The sequence below is a fragment of the Sturnira hondurensis genome, unplaced genomic scaffold, assembly GCF_014824575.4.
Source record: "Sturnira hondurensis isolate 20B ecotype Veracruz unplaced genomic scaffold, ASM1482457v3 Scaffold0022566, whole genome shotgun sequence".
NCBI classification, from domain to species: Eukaryota; Metazoa; Chordata; class Mammalia; order Chiroptera; family Phyllostomidae; genus Sturnira; species Sturnira hondurensis.
Window position 1 is genome coordinate 7,069,880 of NW_028095197.1, and position 24,903 is coordinate 7,094,782.

Below are 24,903 nucleotides of genomic sequence, written 5' to 3' on the forward strand. Positions count from 1 at the left end.
GGAATTCGATGCTGCAGAAAGGAAGAAGGAGCTCCTACCCTTTGCAACATCATGGAGGGAACTGGAAAGCATTATGCTGAGCGAAATAAGCCAGGCAGTGAAAGACAAATACCATATGATATCACCGTTAACAGGAATCTAAACAACAAAACAAACAAGCAAGCAAAATGTAACCAAAGACACTGAAATGCAGAACGTGCTGACAGGGTCCAGAGGGGAGAGGGGAGAGAATCACAGGGGAAAAGGGGAAGGACTCAAATGAACGAGTATAAAGGACACATGGAAAATAACTAAGGTAGGGGGTGGAGATAGGAGGGAGGTGGGGAGCACTTGAGGGGGGCAGGGCTGGGAATACAAGACAGAAAACTGTACTTGAACAAGAATTAAATAAAAATTTTTAAAAAAGAAAAAAAACATTTATGTACCCAACACAGGAGCACCTAAATATATAAAGCAAATCTTGATGGACATAAGGAAGGAATCAACAGTAATACAGTCATAAGTAGGGGATTTTAATACCCCACTGACATCAATGGATAGATCTTCCAGACAGAAAATCAGCAAAGAGATGGCAGCCTTAAATGACACACTAAATCAAATTGATTTAATTGACATCTTTAGAGCATTTCACCCCAAAGCAATAGAATATGCATTCCTTTCAAATGTGCATGGAACATTTTCTAGAATACAAAACAAGCCTCAATAAATATAAGAAGATTGAAATTATATCAAGCATCTTCTCTGGCCATAATGATATGAAATTAGAAATCACAAGAAAAAATTGAAAAAACCCACAAAGACATGGAAGCTAAATAACATGTTACTAAGCAATGAATGGGTTAACAGTAAGATGAAGGAAGAAATCAAAAGATTGCTGGAAACAAATGAAAATGAGAACACAACAACCCATAATTGTGGAACACAGTGAAAGCAGTCCTGAGAGGCAAATTTATAACATTACAGGCCTACCTCAAGAAACAAGAAAAATCTCAAATAAATAACTAGCCTTGACTGATATGGCTCAGTTGCCTGGGCATCGTCCTGCAAAGCAAAAGGTTGCCAGTTCAGTTTCAAGTCAGAACAAATGCCTGCGTTTTGTGGGTTCAGTGCCCAACAGGGCACTTATGTCCCTGAATGGGATGCTTATGATATGCAATCAATTTATGTTTCTGTTTCATATTGATATTTCTCTCCCTCTCTCTTTCTCCCTCCCTTTCACTCTCTCTAAAAATAAATAAATAAAATCTTAAAAAATAAAGAAAAAACAATACTTCCCACAAAGATGGAGGCATAGATTGATACACTTTGCCTCCTCACATAACAAAAAGAAGGACAACAAAACAATTCAAACAAAAAATAACCATGTCATAGCTGGTGTGGCTCAGTGGATTGAGTGCTGGCCTGCGAACTAAAGGTTTGCTGGTTCAATTCCCAGTCTAGTGCATGTGCCTGGGTTGCAGTCCAGGTCCCCAGTAGAGTGCGTGAGATGCAGCCACACACTAATGTTTCTCTCCCTCTCTTTCTCCCTCCCTTCTCCTCTATCTAAAAAAAAACAAATAAAATCTTTTAAAAAATAAAGAAAAATAATTTAAAGGCCTAGCTGTGTTCTGGATACAACCCTCTCCAATATTTAATAGATTATTTTTAACAACAGTTTTAGATTATAGAAAAATTGAAATGATAGTACAGAGTTTCCATATTTTTCCATAGGCACCCAATTTCCCCTATTATTAACATCTTACATTGGTGTGGTACATGTTTTACAGTTAGTGAACCAATGTTGATATATTATTATTAACTAAATCTTTAGTCACATATTCTTAGTTTTTGCCTAATGTCCTTTTTCTGTTTCAGAATCCCATCCTGGACACCACACTATATTTAGCTTTCATGTTTTGTTAGATTTCTCTTGACTGTGACAATTTCTAAGACTACTTATTTTTGATGACCTTGACAGTTTTGAAGAGTCCTAGGCAATTAAGTTGTACAATGTCCCTCAGTTAGGATGTGTGATGTTCTCCTCGTGATTAAACTTGCGTGAGGGAGGGGATAACATCTGTTTTGTCCACCACTGGAATCCTAGCAACAGTCTCAATTCCAGGCCCATAGAAGTAAATCTTTGCCCAAAGATTGAATTCATAGCCCTTGAAAGAGGTGTTGAAGGAGGGCCTAGAATTAGAGCCCTGAGAATAGGAATGAGAAGAGAAGAGAGACTAGAGAAACTTCAAAAGCAGGGGCTATGAACTTAGAGTGGGGCACATGTCTGGAAATTATTAGACCTTGTAGGGAGAATGTTTGTGGGGAGGACTCATGCTCAGTGTGTTCTGCTGGCAGAGCAATTCCAGTAGTCATGTAACTTAATTCACTGTGTTCACTGGGTGGGGAATTCTTGATTCCCAGATAACTTGCAAGTTCCCTCTAACCTTTTTATATGTTCCCTTGGTACGCTTTCTGGGACAAAATCACTTTACAATTCATAGGAGGACCATGGAGGTTAAAGAATTTGAAGTGGTATTCCTATTGAAAAAAAGCCCTGGGTGTGACAGTGAGAAGATTTCTTATTGTAAGTTGGTAAATTGAACAGTAGTAGAGTCTCAGAAAGGTAGTAGGAGTTCAAGAAAAGAAGAAATTCCTGTTTCATATTTATTATATAGTTTACTGAGGCCTAAGTGAGTGCCAGTCAGTGTCCAGGACATTGTCTTTGTCATCTAACTCCCACCACCATCCTGAAAGAGAGGTAGTATTATCCCCACTTTCAGGTAAAGAAGCCCAGGCTGAGGGGGATCAAATAACTTGCCCAGAGCTACAGAATTACTCCAAAAGAGCAGAGTTATCTACCAACCTTTTCTTAACTCTCTATGTTAGCCAGAAAGAAACAAAAGTGAATGGCCTGAAACTGGAAAGAGCAAATTGGGGCTCAGCTCTTCACTGTAATGGACAGTGAATTTGTTAGCTGAACTGAGTTTCAATGCCTTAACTAAAAGAGTATTAATGTAAAGGGGGTCTGAACTTCAGCAAAGTGAATGAGAATAAAGATGAAACTCAACTGAGAGCCAGGGAATTGATAGATTCTAGTGTCTCTAAGGGCCAGTTCAAATACAGATAATTTCGGTTGCCAGTTCAGTATAAGCTGGTCCCTGATCAATAAATATGCTAACTAGCCTCTCTGGACACAGCTGGCTCTTCTGGATTAGCTGTCTTTCCACTGAATGCAGCACATTCCAAAGGCCTACTTTATAGTTTGATCCATTCATTTACTGATGGCACCTAGGCTGCTTCCAGCACTTGGCTATTGTAAATTGTACTGCTATAAACAATGGGGTGCATAGGTTCTTTTGGATTGGTGTTTCAGGGTTCTTAGGATATAATCCTAGCAGTGGAATTGCCAGGTCAAAAGGTAGATCCATTTTGAGTTTTCTGAGGAAATTCCATACTGTTTTCCACAGTGACTGTACCTGTCTTCAATCCCACCAACAGTGCACTAGGGTTCCCTTTTCTCCACAACTTCTCTAACACTTGTTGCTTGTTGCTTTGTTTATGATAGCCATTCTGACCGGTGTAAAGTGGTATCTCATTGTGGTTTTAATTTCCATCTCTCTGATAGCTAGTGATACTGAGCATCTTTTCATGTGTCTCTGGACCCTCCATATGTCCTCCTTGGAGAACTGTCTATTCAAGTCCTTTGCCCATTTTTGAATTGGGTTGCTTGTCTTCTTAGAGTGGAGTCGTGTTCTTTATATATTTTGGAGACTAAACCCTTGTCTGAGGTATCATAATCAGTTAACTATTTGTTTAGTTTCCCCAGGTAAACTGTAAGCTCCATGAAGGCAGGCACCAGTTCTGTTTTGTTCACATAGTGCAGTGCCTACTACTTTGTAGGTGCTTAGTTAATGTTTATTGACTGGTTCATCTAGTCCTTGAGCAAGACATTGGTATCTGATGTTTTTGGGGCCACACATTCCTCCATACATGTGCCTAAAGCAGGGAAGGAAGCCCTCCCAGACCCCCGTTGGTGTGCTTCTAGGTTGGCCTTTTAGATTCCCCAAATCCTGCCTGCTTTAGATGTGTCTGGTTTTGGCAATGGGCCTTGTCTTTGTTCTGATATTTTAACAATAAATGGATTGTGCTATTTCCATCCCCAGGGGAGCTCGGTGGGGCCACAACTGAGGGGCAGTAGAAGCACAGTGTTACTGCTTTCTCTGCTGGAATAGCCCCGCCTCTCCCCAGAGATGCTCCAGTAGAGGTTGGCTAATCAGGAAATTCCAAACCCTTTTCCTGAAATGCTAAGCAGTTTGAGGAATCTCTCCAGCTGAAGTTGGAAAAGCTCCCAGTGAGGAGAGCTAAGTCTTATGTAACTTAAGAAAAGAACAAACTGTTTCTCAGCTAGGGCTGGACTTTCTGGAGACACATCCTGCATTCTTTCCTAGATGCTCCACTGGAAGCAGCTGGCAGGGCAGAGTTGGAGACTGGGGGGTTAAGGGGGGAGATGAAGAAAGAGGCAGAGAGGGACGTCTGTCATTCCTGGCTGGAACTTGCTGTTCTGGTTCTCACAAGGTGGCTCCCAGTGGCACTGGGAGCAAGGGAACTCCAGGAGAAGAGTCGCACCTGGGCACACTTGCCCTGCCCTTTCCAGAAGCCAGCCCTTTGTCCTTTCAGTACCCTGATTAAGCAAGCTCCAACTGTGTGTCAGTATGTCCACAGCTAGAAGGAGTCATATTCTGCTCTGGAAAAAGAAATTTTTCCAGTTTAGATTGGTGAAGATTCATTTTCACCTTAGTTCAATTCATTGAACATTTTAAGCCCAGTGCTAGGCTCTAGGCTAAGTTAAATCACTACCAAGATGAACAAGATAGTCTCTATCCTTAACATTCAAACAAGGAGGAAAGAGAGAATGTGCATAAATTATTTTAATACACTTCCCTGCTTTATAATCCTTTGTACTTCATGCAATTTAATTTTTGCTTTTATAAATAGTAATTCAGTGAACATTCTTATTTATATCTTTGCGTCTTGTCATCATGTTATTTCTTTTAAATATATTTCCTAGAAGTAGACTATAGAAAGAGTACATTTATTTCAAATATTGATATTGCTTTGCTGACCTCTGGAAAATTTCCTTCATTCAAAAACATTGACCTACCATGTGTACCAGACACCGTGCTAGGTCTGGGGATATCATAGTAAATGGTAAGAGACACAGCGCCTGCCCCGTGGAGCTTGCTTTCCAGCAGTAGAACTAAATAAACAATTCTAAAATACAATACAAGGCAATGCAAGGTGTTTGGGGAGCATATAACCAGGGCATATAATGTGGTTTTGGTCTAGGAAGAGCCATTGAACTTTTGAGTTTTATTTTAAAACCTGGAGACTGGTTAAGAATTAGTCAGATAACCTGAAACCTACGTAATTTTATTAATCAATGTCACCCCAATAATTTCAGTAAAGAAGTTTTAAAAAATAAATGAGATAAAAAAGTAAAAGTAAAGTGGTTTTCTAACTTTGAAAAGAATTAGACAAATGAAGGGGCCATGCCCCAGTCAGCACGGAAGTGATGGTGGGACTACAGGGCCGGGCAAACGACGAGACTGCAGAGGGTAGTTACGAAGGGCAGAGTACACCTTTAAGGAATTTGGATTTTATGGAAAGACTTTGAAGGGTTTTTTAACAAGAGGGTGACATAAATAGATTTAATTTTGAAAGGAGGCTCTGGGAAGGGAGATTAGGTTAGAGGTCGGTGTAGTTCAGACAAGTGGTAAATATGGTTTGGTCTTGGGTAGTGGTGTCAGGGACGGAGAAGGGTGGACAGAGTTAAGGAGGCGGTGGTTATTGGGATGTCATAGGATGTATAAAGTGGAAGTAAATATAAGTAACAGAAACTCAAAGCAGGTAACTTAAATAAGATGAAAATTTCTTCTTATTTTTAATTGAATTTATTGGGGTGACACTGGTTAGTAAAATTATATAGGTCTTAGATGTATTATTCTACAACACATCGAAATTTCTTTCTTTCTTAACAGAAACCCAGAGGCAGACAGTCCTGGGCTGGGATGGCTGCTGCACTGTCATGAGAAACCCAGGCCCCTTCCAGTTTGTGCACTGTTATAGCCAGGCCATCTCTGTAGTCCAGGATGGCTACTGCAGCTCTAGCCATGGCACCTACCTTCCCAGCATCAGGATGGAGGAAGGGAGGAAGAAGGATGCAACCTGTTTATCTTAGAGAAATTACCCAGAAGTCTCACAAACATTTCTGCCGTAACTTAGTCAAATGGCCACACCTACCACCAAGGAAGGTAGAAATTTAGAATTTTAGTTGTGCATCACTGTATCCAGCTGAATATCAGAGTTCAACTGAAAGAGAACCCTGGCTGGTATGGCTCAGTGGATGGAGTGCCAGCCTGCAAACCAGGGGGTCTCTGGTTCGATTCCCAGCCAGGGCATGTGCCTGGGTTGTGGCCCAGGTCCCCAGTTAGGGACATACAAGAGGCAACCACACATTGATGTTTCTGTCTTTCTATTTCTCCCTCCCTTCCCCTATCTCTAAAATGAATAAATAAAATATTTTAAAAAATAAATTGAAAGGGAACAGATATTTGGCAACTAACAATCTGGAGCCTGGGAAAGTAAGAAGCTGTAATTCAGCCAAATTGTTTACAAGGTAGCAGTGATTATGTAAAAATTACACATACCACTATTGAAAAGAGACTTCTTTGGCTAGTAGGCAAAGATTTAGCATATTTAGATCCTGTTTATTTTTTTTGTTGTAAAGAATAAAAAGTGTTAGCTCAAATAAGGCCCCAGCGTGAATGTAAACATAGCCGTGTTGATTTGATCTGAATCACTACTGTGTGAAATTGCCATGCTACCATTTTGAGCACCTTGTCATTTATTAATATTCAACTATAAAAAAGAGCAGACCAAAAGGTTGCTGCTACTTAGAACAAAGTTTAAATAGGACCTAAATTAAGGCATTTGCTTATTGTTCTTCTCCACCAAGGATATTAGCAGTATGTTTTAGTGGAAAGAGCAAGGGCTTTGGAGTGAGTCAGACAAGCCAAACTCCCCTACCTTCTACCTCTGTGATCTTCGGTCAAGTCATCTCTGTAAGACCCTCAGTTTCCTCAGCTGCAAAATAGGGATAATGGTATCTATTTTACAGGGTCTTTGTGAAGATTGGAAATGCACTATGACAAACATCTAACACAGTGGATAGCATAGTAGATGATCAATAATAGCTATTATTATTATAAGTCATTCATTTCCTTCTAGTCTGTGGTGTGTGGGGAGGTATAAGTATAGTGATTCCTGACCGTTTGCACGAATGCTATTAGGGTGCTTCTACAGCAGTTTGGTTCCTGTTTACAAAGCCTGTAAGTATTTGTGATAAATTTTAGATTCACAGTCTGCCCTAAGTCTTCGCTCAAAATGAGCTCACCCCTACCCTCACATCTGTCATCTGTATTTACTATGTCCAAACCCATCTGACTGTTGATAGTTTCCCTTGCCATCCACAGCCACACTACATATAGAAGTGGGAGGGGTGGGGAGGAGAGAAGGATTTGGGACCTGAGCCAATACAAGTGTGGGTTTGGAAAAAAGGGGGCTGGTAGAGACATGAGATAGTATTATTAAGCAGAAATAGAAAAATAAAAACTGTTTATGGCTCAGTCTGCACTCCAGAATGATAATGCAATAAACTAAATTCCACTCCAAATGTTTTCAAAGCGCTTTATATGAGGGGAATCAGCCAGTCTGTCAGCTCCAATACAAATAACCTCGGAATTCCTCCTTCACATTCCTCAGTGGCTCCTTGGAGGGGAGCTGCCTCTGAAATACGTGCATCAGGCCATCGGGAAGAGGAAAGAGGATCTCTGGGCAGGCCCAGCAGAGTCAGAATTTTTAGTTATAGTCTTTGAATAGTTAGGCTTTGAAGATGTAGTGTAGCGGTCAGCCAGTCACGATCCATGCCAGGGTGATTTTATATAGCCCACAAACTGAGAAGATTTTATATAGCCCACAAACTTCATATATATATGAAGCCCTGGCTGGCATGGATCAGTGGATTGAGTGCCGACCTGCAAACCAAAGGGTCACTGGTTCAATTCCCAGTCAGGGCACATGCCTGGGTTGTGCACCAGGTCCCCAGGAGGGGGCATATGAGAGACAACAACACATTGATGTTTTCCTCTCTCTCTCCCTCCCTTCCCCTCTCTAAAAATAAATAAAAGCTTCTTTTAAAAAGGGTGTGTGTGTGTGTGCGTGTGTGTGTGTGTGTGTGTATGGCAGAACTACATAGCCCACAAAGCCTAAATACTCATTCTCTGTACCTTTACTTGCTTACTGTCTGGCCCATTAGAGACAGAGTTTGCTGAAAGGAGGTAGGTCTCAGCAGAGGCTGCAGGAAATCAGAACATCTGTTCTGAATCCCAGGTAGGCACTAGTAGAAAAAGAGGCATCCACATCAACAAAGAATAGATTAATAATTTCTCCTTTCCAAGAGCTCTGGAGACCTGGCAAACCAACCCTGTATTGAGGGATTGCTGGGCTAGAAAGAGTGAAGGCTTTTGTTGGGTTGAGAATACAGTATTGCTTTTGTTCTAACGGAGCAGTGGAATGCATCCTTTCATTAACGCTGCTTTCTCAGGCCTTTAGGCTAAGTCCAGTTTGTAAATACTGCTGCTGAATGCTGTGCCAATGGGATACAAGCCTCAAATCCATGTCATGAACCCAGGCATAGAGGAAAATTAGTTTTCTAAGTGGAGTGAGTGGGTGAGTGGAGGTGTTTCTTTTGCTTGCGTATTCCTACTTTCCCCATTACACATTAGTGGACATTAACACCTTATGTCTAGGGAAACAGATTCCTAGCTGTTTCAACTGTCCCTCAAAATACAGGTGGGAATTATCATCTGGAAAGACAGGAACTGCACGTCCAGGTGCAGACCAGGTTCACTCCCCAACATGGCCACTGTGACCTAGAAGGAAAAACTCAGAAGGCATGGCTCTCTACCTATATGCACGAATGACTGTCATATTTCTGAAATACTTTTGTCCAAAGAATCTACAGCATTTACATTTCTTGATACCTATTATTTTAATTGTTCCAACTTTTTTCCTTGCCACAATACCAAAAAGTGGACACAATCAGCCCTTTTTCTGGTGGTAAACCTAGACCTTTGAGAGGACAAGTACCCTGCCCCTAGATGACCTAGCAAGTCGGAGAAAAAGCCAAGAATGAAAGCAGTGTTCCTACCCTTGGGCATCCTGCCACTGTCCTAGGCATGGGCAGCTTCCAAATGGAACTGCGATCAAACCCCTTATCTCTAGTGATCAAATCTGGTGGCTTCTGAAGCTGTATTGTTGTTCTGATGACTGGCTGGATAAGCCTTGAATGGCAGGAAAAAATATATTGAATGAGTGGTTCACCAGCTTACCTTCCTACCAACACCCTATCTCCTCATGAAATGTATATGTTGTGTCATTGCCAATGATTGAGTCAGCCTCAGGCAGGAAGATGATGGAGTCATTGGTACTGCACGCTGGGCAATGTGGCTGTTTTTTTCATGCTTCAACATTCCTGCCTGGTGCGTGGTGCATGCTTGTCATTCCACAGCAGTCTGCTGTGCACACGGGCCTCAGCAGGCCAGTCTACACCTATTTACATCAGCTGTCCAGCTGTCAGCCTCCTCACACCGGTCTGCCTAATGGGACAAGATGAAATCTGTTAGGGGCTGCCCCTCAGAGATGAATGGAATATTCACAGAGTTCCAGATACTGTGGTCAAAGTGTAAGTTCCCTGGGACCCCAGTCTCTAGGATTTGGGATAAAGAGGCTTTGGGGAAAAATTTTCTGGGCACTGGCTCCTGACCAGACGAGGGCTTGTTTTGGGTGTTTCTGTCCTATTGTGTCATGTCTAGGAAAGAAGCTCTGGCCAAGTAAATTTTCAAGGGATTTTATATACCTGGTATTTGTATAGAGTTTCAGGTAAGAAATCTATACAAATCAATTGAGGATCAGCCTAACCATCCTTTATTTCAAATATCCTATAAAACCCTCCCAGGTGGTTTTTTTGTCTTTTTCTTAACGATGTCAGCACTCACTGCACAAATCTGGGACCTGTGACTGACAAGGCTGAGCTTCTGGAAGGTTGAGTGACAGTCTTTTCTTGATTATCTTCAGATAATTTCACAGCAACCCAGTGCGTGTGTGAACGTGTGAACGTGTGCACGTGTGCTCGTGTGCGTGTGTGCACGTGCCATCCCAAAATAATGTATCAGGTTTCTTGTCCAGGGCCTGCCTGACTCAGGAGAACACTATAAACCACAGCTCTCACTTGGGTCTGCCTGGCCCCTTGGGACCAGATAGCTGGATGTGGGACAGCTCTGTTCCCTCTCCCCTTCCCTGTCCCTGCTGATAGTGAACTGTTCTCCACAAGGCTTGCTTTCTCCAGAATCCCACTTAGCATCCTGAAGAAGCCTGAGGCCACTCCTATAGCAGGAAGGTGCCCTAGATTTGGGTAGTAACCAGTAGAACTTGATACTGACGCCAGAGTGTAAAAATAAACACCTCCTACAGTGCTGTCTTAATCCATTGGCATCAGAGTTGCTATTATTAACTCATAGGCCTCATAGGCAGCTGTGATGGGCAGAAATCAGCCTGGACAGACCTATCCTGCCAGCTTGGGATCAGACTGTTTCTTGCCTGCACCTACTGGGATCTGATCTGGGGCCCTTGGAGAAGGAACATCAGTCTGGGAGCATGCCCCACGACAGGTAATCCTAGAGATGAATTAGTATCTTTGGTCTGGAAGAGCCTTAGGTTCCCAGGGCCAGCCTCCCAGTCCAGAGTATAATTGACACAGGATGACTAATTCAGTCCTAGCGCTGGGAAGGGAAAAACAGAACATGACGCTTCCCACTTCCTTTGGCCCTTTTAAAGAGATTTTGCCTGCCCATTCCCTAGATCCAAAGCCTTTATGTTTTCTGGGAAATTGGGAAAGGAGAGAGGAAAGGACTCCACTGGTCCTCTGCCAAAGATCTAATCATAACAGTGACCATAACTGAGCACTTGCCTTATGTCAGGCACTTTACATACAATGTCTTATTTAATTCTGTCTCAAGCTCTTGAGGGAAAATATCATGACAATTTTACAAATGAGGAAGCTGCAGTTTAGTGAGGTTGGATAACTTCCCAAAGTCCGCTGCTGGCCAGAGTGTGTCAAATTTGAACCCAGACCTGTCCACACCAAAATCTGTGCTCAGAATCATACAGAACCTAGATTCCTGAATATTCAAGACCCAGGCCAGACTCTAGCCACATACTTTAACATTTCCTTGCTTAAATAAACATCAATTTACTCTTTAGTCCTATAACTAAAGCAAATATCGAATAACTAGTACACAGAAATGGTCTTTGTTGCCACCTGCCAGTGAGGTCGTCAGTCCCTGTTCTCTTACCAGGCAGAGTGAACCGGACATGAAGACTGTCATCTAAAGTCTACTGGAAAATAAGTCACCATTGGGAAAATTTTGACTCTGAGGAGTCTCAGGACTATGACCACTCTGCTGAGAAAAAGTCCAGACCAGAATCTGGGTGAGCCAGGCTTTGATAGTTTCTAGTGAATGATGGTAGTTCCTTGAAGGGCAGCTAGGTTTTTCTCTTTCTCCTACCCCCCCTCCCCCATCTCCACAACTAGCTTGTGTAATTCAATCTAGATTCTTCTCATACCCTGCTTCTCTGTGCATATGTGGCCTTTTACTTACAGCTTTAACAGACTGATTGCATAGCAGCTTACCAGTCTGCACCCCTTAGTCCAGTGCCTGGGGGAAGGGAAGCAAAGAACACTCTGGCCTTGCTTCCTGGAACCCTGGAGCCGAAAGGAACAACCAAAGGAAGAGCGAGGGGTTGACCACACTGAACAGTCAAGGAGAAGCAAAGGGCCGTTTCTGTGCCAGCTAGCTTGCTCCTGCAGATTCACACTTGAGAGCTCCACCCCAGCCCAGCAGCTTATGGTGGGCTTTTCAGCCCCCACTCCTGCTAATTGTCTCTGGTCCTAGTGCTCCCGTTCCCTTGCTGCACCCACACCAGCATTAGCAGGCTTGATCTCTCCATCTCTTCTTCCTGTGGGCCTTACTCGCTGCTGCTCCACCCATCTTCTCATTTGAAGAACTCAGTCTGTCAAGGTAGGAATTAAATCTTTCCTAATTCTCTGTAGTCTTCCTCTATCTCCCTAACTGACATCCTAAAAGAGATAGGACTTACAGCCAATTCTCAATCTCTAGAGACTTATAACTGGAGCAGTCAGAAGCCAAGCACCTGGGTATATAGATATGTGTGTATATGTGTGAGTATGTGTTTTATGTATTTGTGTTGAAAGGCAGGAGGGTGAAAGGGAGGGCATCTTTTAGCACCCTGCGTAACACCTTCCCTTGGGCTGTAGGTTTTAACCTGACTTGGCTTGTAATTAGAGTTTAAAGGGACTTTAGGAGGTCATCTGATTCAGCCTTCTGCCTAACAGGTACTGTGAGTTGAGCTAAGGAAGTGGTCAAATGGTTGACCTAATGGAGAAAGGTGTATAATTGCTGGCCTGATCAGTGGGAGAGAATTTTTTCCCAGGTACAATCCCTTTTGAGCAGAGAGAGACCCTGGGACAAAGTTCAGTTTGTTATCCGATCCTTATGGAATAAAGGGAAGCAACCTTTTACAACTCAATGAAGTTCAGTGGCTTCTAGCTTATTCTTTCCCTGGGTGCAGTTCCCAGTGCTGCAGTCTCCATTCATTGAATTGGGGACTTTGGAGCTTCAGGTACAAGTGAACCTAAGAGATAAAAGCCTTGGAACCTATTGGGGGTTGCTCTCTTAGATATTCTCTGTTGGTGATTTTTTAAAAAATCCTCACCTGAGGATATGTTTATTGATTTGAGAGAGAGAGAGAGAGAGAGATGTGATAGAAACACCAATCCGTTGCCTGTTGCATGCACCTGGAGCAGAAATAAAATCTCCAACCTAGGTATGTGCCTTGACCAGGTGTCAAACTCCCAACCTGTGGATTCACAGGATGATACTCCACCCAACTGAGCCACCTGGCCAGGGCTCTGTTGATGATTTTGATTATATTAAAGGTGCGTGCATGTTTCCAGTTCATAAGGGAGACAACAAACTTGGGGAAAAGAAGATATACCCACACCAGGTGGTGTTACAAAAGAGCTCATTCTACTTTAAAGCCAGACCTCTTCTAGAGTGCTTGTATTTGACCTTTAGGAATGGACTTGTAGCTGAACCTTTCTGTAACATTGTTGAGAAGCCAGCAGCAAAGCAAGCTCTGTGCTTGGAAAGAGGACTCTGTATCAGGGAGGCCTGATAAGGAAGCAGCTGGGTGTGTCTGGGACAGCCCTTCAGGCTAGGTCTCTTTTAACACACTCCCAGCACGCTGGCTGGCCTCGCTTGGAATCCAAAATTACATAACATCAGTTCAAAACAGTGGCCTCCTCAGCCAGGAGCAGCTACACACAACTCAGAGGAAAGACAGATGAACTGCTGGAGGCTGGCTGCTGTTCCATTTGTAGAACCAGGTTCCCGATGCCACAGCCAGGTGCTGTCAGGCATCTAACTGCATTTGTTCTCTCCTTGCAAGTCAGCCCGGTTCATTTCTGTTCTCAGTAGAAACTCTTTTATTAGTACAATTAATCAACGTCATTTTCCAAACATATTTTATTTGAGAGCCACAAAGAAAAAGAAGCGATACTTTCTACCAGTTAATCATTTGTTTCAGTCCCCATTTCTCCAACCCCAACAAACCATGTTCAATTTTACCTTTGCCCAGAGGTTCCCAGAATTTCTTCCTCTGAGTCTTAGGGTCCCCTGGAGGTGCCTTTGGGGGCCCCAAAGTGGAGAGAGGAGAGAGAGTGAGAGTGTATGGGCCTTTAGGTCTCTCCTGCATCAACCACAGTAGTTCTGTTCTATGTATTGGGGCTGAAAAAGTTTGAAACCACTGCACAAACCCTCACCTCACATCCTGAAACATCTTTCTTGTCTCCCTGGCCCTCTCCAGAGGCATGTTGGCAATGATTTTAACAAAATTTTGAGCACCTAAAGTTGGGCTCTTACCCCTGAAGACCCACCATGGTGCTTTATTATACACGGTGGGAGTACAGTGGATGCTGTGGCTTGGGTGCACAGTTGATTGATTTATTGACTCCTGAGCTGATTTTTTTTTTAAATATTTTATTTATTTATCTTTAGAGGGGAAGGGAAGGAGAGAGGAAGGAAACATCAATGTATGGTTGCTTCTCGTGCATCCCCTGCAGGGAACTGGCCCCTGTCGGAAACTGGCCTGCAACCCAATCATGTGCCCTGACTGGGAATCGAACCGTGATCGTCTGGTTCGCAGGCCCGTGCTCAATCCACTGAGCTACACCAGCCAGGGCTCTGAGCTGATTTTAATTATTGGCCTTGGGATGCTTCTAGATCAGAGAAGAGCATACAGTATATCATAGTTTATTTTGATTTGTTATGATTTGAGCATTTCTGGCTTCTCCTGTCGGAGTCAATCATGCAGTCTGAGGCGAAAACATAGCTAAAAGGAGTTACCTGATACAGGTTGTTGTGGGCAGAGAGAACACATGACTAGGGCAACACAAGCAAAAGTACTTCCTGTTGGTTTCCAAAAGAAGTTCTGAGGTGAGAAGTAAGCAGAGTGATTATTAGGAAAGATTAGGGACAGAGGTCTACTAAGATCATGGAGTATGTGTTTTTTTAGTACTGCTTACTTTCACTAAAAATTAGCCTGGATGGCTTTCAAAACTACTCAGTGTCCTGATTTGGAAATGTAGATCTTTTTCTTTGCTAAGCTACAATTACACCATTCAAACTGTTTGTTGGTGCCTCTAGTATACAAACATCTGCATATCTTTTTTATTTTTTTGTTTTGGTTTTGATTTTTTAATTAACTTACATTTTATAAAAGTTATATATACATTTAGGGTTTTTTAAGCCCAAAATAATAGAAAAAGAACATTAGTGGGAATGCTGGCAAAACCCAAATAGTCTGCAAGTTTAGTAAATAGTAATGTGACTTGATGTTAGTTTCTTTGTTTTGACAAATGTTCTATGACTATATAAGGTGGTAATATTAGGGGAACTGGTTGAAGGACGTAAGGAACTCTGAACTATCTTTGCAACTTTTCTAAGACTTACTCCAAAATAAATAATTAATTTTGAAAAGGTCTTCACAGTGAAAAAAAAAATAGTGCAAAATCTGGAACAATCCAATCACCAAAATCAAGAATACCCAGCAATGAATTATGACCCACTGAATTTTTTAAAAGAAAAAGAAAAAAGAATCCAAGAGTCTGTACTGATACCAAATTAATAATGGATGGAAGGAAGGAAGGAAGGAAGGAAGGAGGGAAGGAAGGAAGGGGAATCTTTCTTATATTAGAATGCCAACTAATAAATGTAGAAGGAATAATAGAGAGAAAAGCATTGTCTTTCAACCATCAGAGTAAATAACTGATTCAGTCAAAAATCACCAGCGGATGCTAACATTTCTGTAAAACATTTATAGTTTGTGGAGCACTTTCACACAGTTTTGAGTAGGCTACTGTTAGGTCTATAGCCGAAGGTGTAGTGTATCTCGCCTCAGTCTCCACATCCTTTTTGTCACCTACTGACTCCCTGTAACATAGGCTGGTCCAGGCATAAGAATGTTCAATAACCAATTATTATATTCGTAGGTGTTTTATTTTCACCACCTCCGGATCCCTCTAATAATCTCTTTCTACTTGTTTATCTTTGTAATTTTTATCCTTGATTCAAAACACTTCATAGCTGATACGTATTCTGTATCTGACATTCTTAATATCTGAAATCCTTGTAATTTAAGTGTATTGTTTGTTGTTTTCCCTCTCACTCACTCATAGTATCTTGCTTCCATATGTATTTGTGATCTTTGATAGAAACAAATTTTTGCTTGCTCTTTAATTTTGAGAATCCTATCAGCTGAAGATGGGGATATTTTTTCTAAAAAAGATTTGTTTCTGCTTCGCCAAAGGTCAGAGAGAACCACCAACGCTCACTCACTAGCCAACTTTCAGGGTCTCAGCTAAATGTGGCAGGCTCAGGTTTAGCTCCCTCACCTTTCTAGAGGTCCAAGGCTTGTCATTCTGACCACACAATTAAAATGCTTGGGGAACTGGCCCACAAGGAGCTGTGGGTCTCCCCTGCTCTGCCTTGCTTACTCTGCAGCTGGCTCATGATTTCTTTCCCCCTTTTTGGGAGTGGGGAAGTAGACTCAGAAATTTTTCCTATTTACTGTGAATCCTGAAATGCTTTCTAAAGTATAAGTTATATAGGATTTAGTTTTTTGCCATAGAAGGGAGTCCCTTAATATCTTGTTCACTACAATGCAAGTACCAAAGTCTATGTAATTTGATATCCTGCCTTTTAAATTCTTTTTTAAACCTTTTTTTATTCCAATAAGCATTCATTATAAACATAATATCTATAGTTGTATTATATTCTGTTGCATTGCTAGACCACTATTTAATTATCCATTTTTATTAGATATTTAGAATATTTTCAATGTTTTGCTATTGCAGGCAATGCTGCAGTGAGCATTATTATGGTAATGTGAGGTAAATTTGGATTGGGGGGATATAAAGAAAAAGCATAGCTGTTTCTCTGGGCAAGGGCTGTAAACTCAAATGTTTTATAAAATCTGGGCAAATAATACAAATGAGTAAAGTGAATCAGTGAAGCTGGCTAGGTGTAAAAGACCGTAAAGAGTGATGGGCACATGTCAAACTGAAGGGTCATCTTATGAGGGTAGCCGCTGCTTATGAGGGTAGCCACTTATGAGGGTGCTATTTAGAAGGGTAGCCATTTCTCAAATCCAGCTGATTGTTACCATCTAGGAATGGGGGCCTGGTATGATCAATTCTTCTAATGTTCAAGCAAGACATCCTGGAAATTCAGATGTTTTGTTTTGAAATATTCACATTTTTATGGTGGCATTTTATTCAAGCTACATAAAACCTGTTGACACACAAGAGGTGACTGCCAAACTGCCACTTTGCAACCTTTGGTGTGTGCGTGGCCCTGAGGATAAATGGTAGGGAAGTACTGACTGAAGGCACAGCTGTTCAATCATCCTTCCATCCTCAGTATGAAAATGGAGAGAAGTGAGGGTAAAGGGTGTATCTCAGCACTGAAGATTTATTCACTAAGCACTTTACTAAGGCTCAGCTTTTTCATTTTTGTTTTCCTTCCTCTTCTCCTCATCAAATATGCTATTCTCAGTCTAAGCTAACCTTCTAAAAGCTGACTTGGGTTCTGCTAGCCCTGCTCAGATGTTTTTTTATCAAACAAACATGGGTGTTACCCCACTAGGTGCCAAGGCTCTGTGCTCAGAATTACTCATCTAAATATAAGACACAGTCCCACACTCCAAAAGTGTGCTGTCATCAGGAGCTAAGTAACAAAATAAAGTGGCCAAGGCTCGGTACCAAATGAGCTGTACAGACCACTGGTATTGAAGAAGTTCAGAAGAAAGACTTCCATGCTAACAGGACTTAAAATAAATTTGGTAAAAAAGAGAAAGAACCCATGGACATGGACAACAGTGTGGTGATTGCAGAAGGGAGGGGAGTGGGTGAAGGTGGAAGAGGATATAAGGAGACTAAATGGTAATGGAAAAAATAAATAAAAAATGAACTATTAAAAAAAGGAATACATTTGGCATGCAGTGGAACATGATCGGATAAGCAGGAAGGAACTCTGCACACACCATTAAGGAATCTGGATTATCCTACACGCAACTGGGAGCCACGGGGACCTTTTTAGCAGTCGGGTAACATATTGAAGGATGGGTTTTGGGGAGATTAATCTTGTATCAGTATATAGGATAGCTGGGAGGAAAGAGCCAGAATGAAAGCAGGCAAACTAGTTAGAAGACTATATAACAGTTCAGAGGAGAGGTAATACGGATCTGATTTAGGATGATAGAAATTAGTGAGGGAAACTTGAAAGGTGATACAAGGGTTAAAAACACTGACTTTGGAATCAGACAGACCTGTGTCTGAACCCTAGATTGAACATTCATTGACCAAATTACCTTGGGAAGATTATTTAATATCACTGAGCCTCCAATTTCTCATCCATAAAAGAGAGAGAAAAATACTTAGTTTGGAGAGTGGCTAATATGGGTTATATGAGATGATGTAAGTGCTTAGCCTAATAGCTGGAATATAATAAAAGCACAATAAATTATTAGGTCAATGCCTAAGACATTGGCAGGAAGACTCAGCATGATTTGGTGATTGTCTGAATATGAAGACTCCAGGTGACCCTTAACACTTTCAAGCACATGTCAATGGTAATCTAAAGCTGATTTCAAATAGTTTTGCTTTAAGATGTGTTGGCTTTGAGGTAGCAGTAAGAAGTATCTAATAGGCTATTGGAGATTTGATTCTGGAAGTTCAGGAAGAAGGTAAGATTTGGAAATCAATAGCGTAAACACTTCTCAGGTTGAAGACAGTTCTGAGCCTTGTTGTAAAGCTACATTTAAATATGGGCCAGGTATTGTTTTATTAAACAATGAAGAAAGCCTAAACAACAAAACAAACAAGCAAAATATAACCAAAGACACCAAAGAACAGGCTGACAGTAACCAGAGGGGAGAGGGGAGGGAATTTCAGGGGAAGGGGGGAAGGGTTTACAGGAACAAGTATAAAGGACACACGGACAAAAACAATGGGGGGTGGAAATGGGAGGGATGTGGGGAGGGTTGCAGGGTGGGATGGGATGGGAGTAAAAGGCAGAAAACTATACTTGAACAACAATTAAAATTTAAAAAAAAAAACAACAGTGAGGAAAGAACTAGAAGTAGAGCTAGGAGGATTGGTATTGACAGAGCCAAAGTGGGGGAAAGGTTTCAGTAGGAGAGGATGGCTAAGTCTCAGTTTAAATATTGTAAGTTCAAGGATTGTAACTGCTTCAGTATTACAAGAAGACAGAATTCTGGTGCTTAAGAAATGGTTAAGGAAAAAGAATAGTTAACTTAGTTCCTTCTTTTCAGAATTTTGGTGTTGGAATAAACAGAAGAAAGGGGGAATTGTCTGAGGTCCCTGGACTGACACTCCAGTGATGGCTAAGATAAAAGACAAAGTGAGTGCACCATTCTGAAATCCCCCCAGCAACGTGTGAGGGTTCCAATTTCTCTGCATCATCACCAACACTTGTTATTGTCTGTCTTTTTTATTTTAGCCAGTCTAGTAAGGTAAAGTGGTATCTCATTTTAGTTTTCATTTGCACTTCCCTAGTAACTAATGATGTTGAGATTCTTTTAATGTGCTTTGGAGAAATGCCTATAGGCAAAAATCCTTTGCCCATATTTTAATTGGGTTCTATGTCTTTGTGTTGAGTTGTAAGAGTGTTTTATATACACTAGATAGAAGCCCCTTATCAGATATGTGATTTGCAAACATTTTCTTCTATGGCTTTTTCTTCTGTGGCTTATCTTTTCACTCTCTTGATTGTGTCCTTTGAAGGACAAAACTTTTAAATTTTTTTGAAGTTCACGTTTACCTGTTTTTTATTTTGTCACTTTTAGTAGCATGTCTAAGAATGTATTGCCTAACCCAAGGTCATGAAGAGTTATTCTTTTTTCCCCTATGCTTTCTTTTAATAGGCATTTTTTTACATGAACAGCAGGGGTCTTTTCTCCAAGCCTTTTGAGTCAGATCTGCCCACCACTCACTCATTTTTACTCACAGAACATCTTTTTGGACAGCTCTTATTGGACAAGACTCTGACTAAACCACCTTATATATATAAACCACAAGCACTGTACTAGGTTTTATGGGAAACACAAAATAAAAATTATACTGTCCTGGCTCTGGCTGATGTAGCTCAGTGGATTGAGCGCGAGCTGTGAACCAAAAGGTCACTGATTCAATTCCCAGTCAGGGCACATGCCTGGGTTGTGGGCCAGGTCCCCAGTAGGGGCCATGTGAGAGGCAACCACGCATTGATGTTTCTCTCCCTCTCTTTCTTCCTCCCTTCCCCTCTCTCTAAAAATAAATAAATAAAACCTTTTAAAAATACATTATAAAAAAATTATACTGTCCTATGCACTGGATATTGGGGATACAAAGATGAATGTAGCTTGAAATGTGCAATCGTACTGCACATTCCAAGACATTAAGAGACATGTAGGCAGATCTGTAAAAAAAAAAAAAACAATAACCATATCAAGTGAGAAATTATTTACTTAATCCTTAAGTCTATCATGGACTGATGTTAGTTTCTGCTAAGGTTTGTGTGAGAATGCAGTGAAATGAGAAAAATGACAGTATGCTTTCTTTTATGAAATGATAGATGATGTATGGTGGTTTTTTTAATGATGCTGCTTGGCAATATAAGAAATTGGCAATTCTATATTGATCCCCTGAGTTTTGTGGGATTCTTTTCTTGTCTGTAAAATCAACAAGCTGCAGCCTTGGTTTCACAAGACAGATCCTTTCTGGCTCCGAAGTGATCGGCAAAGATTTGATAGAGTGGTTGATCTGGGCCTTGTAGGCTTTGGGTAATTCTGAGACTAGCCAAGTATAACGGGCTGGAGAATCCAAACAGAGGCAGCAGAGTGGAAATGAAGGGAAGAGTGGAAGCTTGCGAAACCGGTTTGAAGGACTACATGATGGGGTGTGGGAAGTAAGTTTGGGTAGAGAGAGAGTAGAGAGCCAAGATGGAGGACCTTGAAGGCCAAAATGAGGAGTTCGAACTTGATTCTCTGGATAATGAGAGACTATTAAAAGGAGCAGGGGGAATGACATTGAAGAAAGAGGTGCTTTAGGGAGATGAATCCGGCAGTACTGGAAGGTAAATTGCAGGTGAGAAGACTAGTTAAGAGGCAGTTGAGGTTTATAATGTGACAGTATTTATATTTGCTGTCTAGCCAGGAAATAATTTGATCTTTCATCAGAAGCCCTATAGATCTTGGGCAGTAGTGGCTGGAAAGTGGGTGATGATGTGGTCTAAGATGTAGTGAGTAAGCCCAGCACTGGAGCCTTCCATGCAAACAACTGGAAACATTTTGTAAATGGTGGCTCTCCAGTGCAATCATGGCTTAGCCTCACAGGAATTTCGGGAACAAAGCCCCTGGGCCCAGAGCTCTTACAGTAAGAAGCTAGAACTCTAAGCACTTGGTCATGGAAATTGACTTTGCCTTAATCGACAGCTGCTTATCCAACCCCCTTTGGGGTCTGTATGTACCAGGGGAGAAGGAAGTACAGTGACACCATTTCTGCTCCTTTTACTTTCCCTGCAAGGATCATTAGTGGTTAATTTTATGAACAGCAGCCCCCCTTTCTCCTTCCCTCCCTCACTGTTTTCTGTGTTGTAGGATGAAGGGTCCATGGCCCCTGAAACAAGTCAAGGTTGGAGATAGCCTTTGGCAGTTTAGCCACTTCTCTTCTCTCTCCAGTTCAGCTTATCTCAGTATAGCATCAGTGGGCGTGTGAGTCTCGTAGGGAACAGAAGAAGCAATAAGAAGAAAGAAACTATCTCTTCTGGATCCCGTGTGCTGGTGGCTGCCATGTTCCTGGCCAGTGGACCCAAACCTTCTTCCTAGGGACCTGAAATCCAGGGGCTTAGCCCTGGAGTCCAGATAGTAGTCAACACTGGGAGGAGCCCCAGGCAGGGCTAGTGTGTAGGGGCATGCCCAGCTTGAAACCATCTCTGCGTTCAAGGGTGGTAGCGGTGGGCAGTAGCATGAAGTGAGCAGAGACATGCTGCCACTTACCGTACAATTGGCTCTGGCTGTGGCTTCTCTTTACTGGTTCCCACAAGACTGGCCCAGAGCCTGAAGAGGGTGGGTGAAGCAGGGAAGGGGTAGAGGGTTCTGTAGGTCAACCGACAGAACATTTTTTTTTTCTGGCCTAGCCTTCCTTGCCTTGCCTTCCTTTCCCCAGAAAATAGTCATCCCACCCCCTGGGCCTGCCCAAAAGGATTCTGCCTCCCCACAGACCCAGCTGACCCTGGCTCAGCACTATCCAAAAACTGATGTAGAGTCCTGACTGGAGTGGCTCAGTGGGTTGAGCACCAGCCTCAACCCACTCAAAAGGTCGCCAGTTCAATTCCTTGTCAGGGCATATGCCTGCGTTGTGGGCTAGGTCCTAGCTGGGGAGGTACAAGAGGCAGCCAATGTTTCTCTTCCTCTCTTTCTCCCTCCTTTGACATCTCTCTCAATCAGTAAATAAATAAAATCTTTTTTAAAAAACTGACATAGATGAGAAGTGAGGTTTCGGCTCCAGTGACATTAGCAGACTCTGAAAATCCAGGGATCCCAATTGGAACCTGTGTTGGGAAAGGGGCCCTTAACCAACTTGGTCCTGACAGAAAAGCCTGCCCGTGGTGCTGTCTCTCTTTCTGAGACAGACCGGTTTCTCTGAAGAGGCACACCCTGCAAAGCCTAGTGCTGAGTCTACGAGGGCATCCTTAAAGACTGAACTTGGTGTTACTGCTGGTCCCTGTAGCCTTCCTCAAGGGTTTCAGGAACCCCTTCCAGTCTGGCGGCTCCACCCAGAGGTCAGGAACCCCTTCCAGTCTGGCGGCTCCACCCAGAGGCCAGTCTGGAATCCTAGTGAAAGGGAAAAGCTGGAAAACAAGAAGTCATTCAGAGTCGGCAAAAAGAGGAGGGAGAGGTTTCTGGCTAAGATCTAAAAGGAGGGGCCTAAGGAAGGAAGGAAGCTCTAAGCCTCTGCCCAGACTTTTTTCTGAGATTCTTAAGGTCAAGAGAGGAGCTAAGCCCAGTGCTCTCCCTAATTTCCTTTGCTGCCTTGAGAGTTCTCATCTTCCAGCACTGGCTGCCCTCGGTGGCTGTCTCCTTTCTCCCTTCCCTAGGCTAAGGCCCTCGGGGACTGACAGGGAGGGAGGCTGAGCCGCTGTACTGTGGGCATGCCTGCTCCTTTCCCTTCCCCCTTCCCTTAGCAGCAACGTCACCGCAGCACCAGCGGCAGCGGCGGCAGCAGCAAGGATATTGGGGCTGGGATTGCGCAGCCTCCTTGCATTAGCAACGTTGCCATTGTATTAGCAGAAATCAGATCTTAGGAAATCGACCCAATTCCCCATGTGTGGTCCCGTGGAACAGTGTCTCAGCTGGAACTGTCAAGGTTGAGCTTGGTCGGAGTGCAAAAGGAACAGAAGCCTTCAGGTTCAGCTCAAAGCCCCATACCGAGGTATGGCTCAGCGGAGCTGGGGGAGGGGCAGGGCACGGATGGTAGGATAACCGATCAAAAGGTTTGGGCGCTAGCTTCTGAGGGTTGGCTTTGTCTTTCCTAAAGATAGTGAGAGTGAGCATAAGAGCAAATATTAAACAAGCTCACCCATTCACATATTTGATGCAGAGATAGGTAAAAGCAGATGGGCTAATGCCATATAGGTATGTGTGTGTATATATGTATATATATATATGTAAATTTTTGTTTTATTTATTTAGTTATAGTCAAGAAGTAGAAGAGCCCCTCTTTCCTCTTTCCTTTCTGGGCATTTCTAAGGAAGCTGCTGTAGTATGGGTCAGGGTGGAGAGGATCAGATCTAGAAACAAAGGCTTAATGGGAGGAGACACCCCTAAAGCTACTGTAAGTTTATGATGGAGAAGAAGGAGGGATCCATGCAGCTTTCAAGAGGAAGGGCTGAGAAGCATCCAGCCCATCCTTCCCCTCCACCTATACACACATGCACATAGACACACTTACCTTATCCTGGCACCGTGGGAGCCACGAGGCTCCAGGTAAAAATGGATGAAATAACAGAGAATGTTCACCAAGAGGCTCCACAGTATGGGGGGAGGAGGGGAGAGGAAGCCACTGTAATGCCTAGGGCACCTGACCTGTTATACTCAGTCTGCTTATACAGGCTTAGATTTCTAACAGGAAGATACCTAAGCATAAGCTGATACTCCTGAATTTGTCCTCCTGCTCTCTTCTCTCCAGTCCTGCCTGAGAGAGAACCCTGGCAGTGAAAAAGTTACTGGTCCTACTGAGACTCCTCTTGGGACCTCAGGACAAGGTCAGATTGCTAGAGAATAGCAACTGAGTGCTGCTATCTTCCCCAGGAGGCCAAGGAAAGAGGCTCTATTGACTGGCAGAAAGACCCTGATGACCGAAGACAGAGGAAACCTTTCTTCTGGGATTTAGGAACATTTTCCTGCCCAGAGTTACCCTATTGCTGAGCAGATAGAAAGAGTTCCTTAAATTTCCCTGGCCTGTGTGGCTCAGTTGCTTGGGCATCCTCCTGGAGACCGAAGAAAGGTTGCTGGTTCGATTCCCGGTCAGGGCACATTCCTGGGTTGCAGGTCCTTCAGCAGGAAGCAACTAATCAGTGTTTCTCTCACACATTGATGTTTCTCTCCCTTCTCTTTCTCTCTCCCTTCCCTTCTCTCTGGGATCAATAAAAGAAAAAAAATTTAAGGAAAAAAGATCAAAAGTTAGAATTCCAAGGTCCCATTTTAATTCTGTCATTTATTCATTGAGTGCTCTTGGGCAAGTCATTTTATTTTTCTGAATGTCAATTTCCTTATTTGCTAAAATGAAAAGTGGCTCTGCCAACTTTGGTGAGCTGTGTTTCAGATCAATGAGATGACATACATAAAACGTGCATGTGAGCCCTGGCTGGTGTAGCTCAGTGGATTGAGCACAGGCCTGCGAACCAAAGGATCACGGTTTGATTCCCAGTCAGGGCACATGCCTGGGTTGCAGGCCAGTTCCCAGCAGGGGGCGCATAGGAAGCAACCATACATTGATATTTCTCTCCCTCTCTAAAGATAAATAAATAAAATCTTTTTTAAAAAGTGGGTGTGAAAGTTTTGGGTGGAGGAAGGCAGGAATGCAAAAATCTCATGAAATGCCTACAG

General features: G+C 42.6%; 1 protein-coding gene and 1 long non-coding RNA gene across 5 annotated transcripts in view; one reads left to right on the top strand and one right to left on the bottom strand.

The window, feature by feature from the left end:
• The window catches only part of RUSC2 (RUN and SH3 domain containing 2), a 60,199-nt gene that overhangs the window by 13,946 nt on the left and 21,350 nt on the right, over window positions 1-24,903 (top strand). The window contains exon 1 of one of the 4 annotated variants that reach the window (XM_037035975.1): window positions 22,737-23,227. The exons of 2 other annotated variants lie outside the window; for them this stretch is intronic. The gene's annotated coding sequence lies outside the window, so the exon portion shown is untranslated. Of the gene's footprint in view, window positions 1-22,736; window positions 23,228-24,903 lie in introns of those variants that run through there. One more of the 4 variants, XM_037035972.1, reaches the window with a different exon arrangement.
• On the bottom strand, window positions 1,020-23,964 carry LOC118979758 (uncharacterized). Its single transcript, XR_005064982.1, has 3 exons — window positions 23,747-23,964; window positions 21,793-21,852; window positions 1,020-1,041 (listed from the first exon to the last, which is right to left on the bottom strand). It is a non-coding gene; the product is annotated as an uncharacterized LOC118979758 (long non-coding RNA).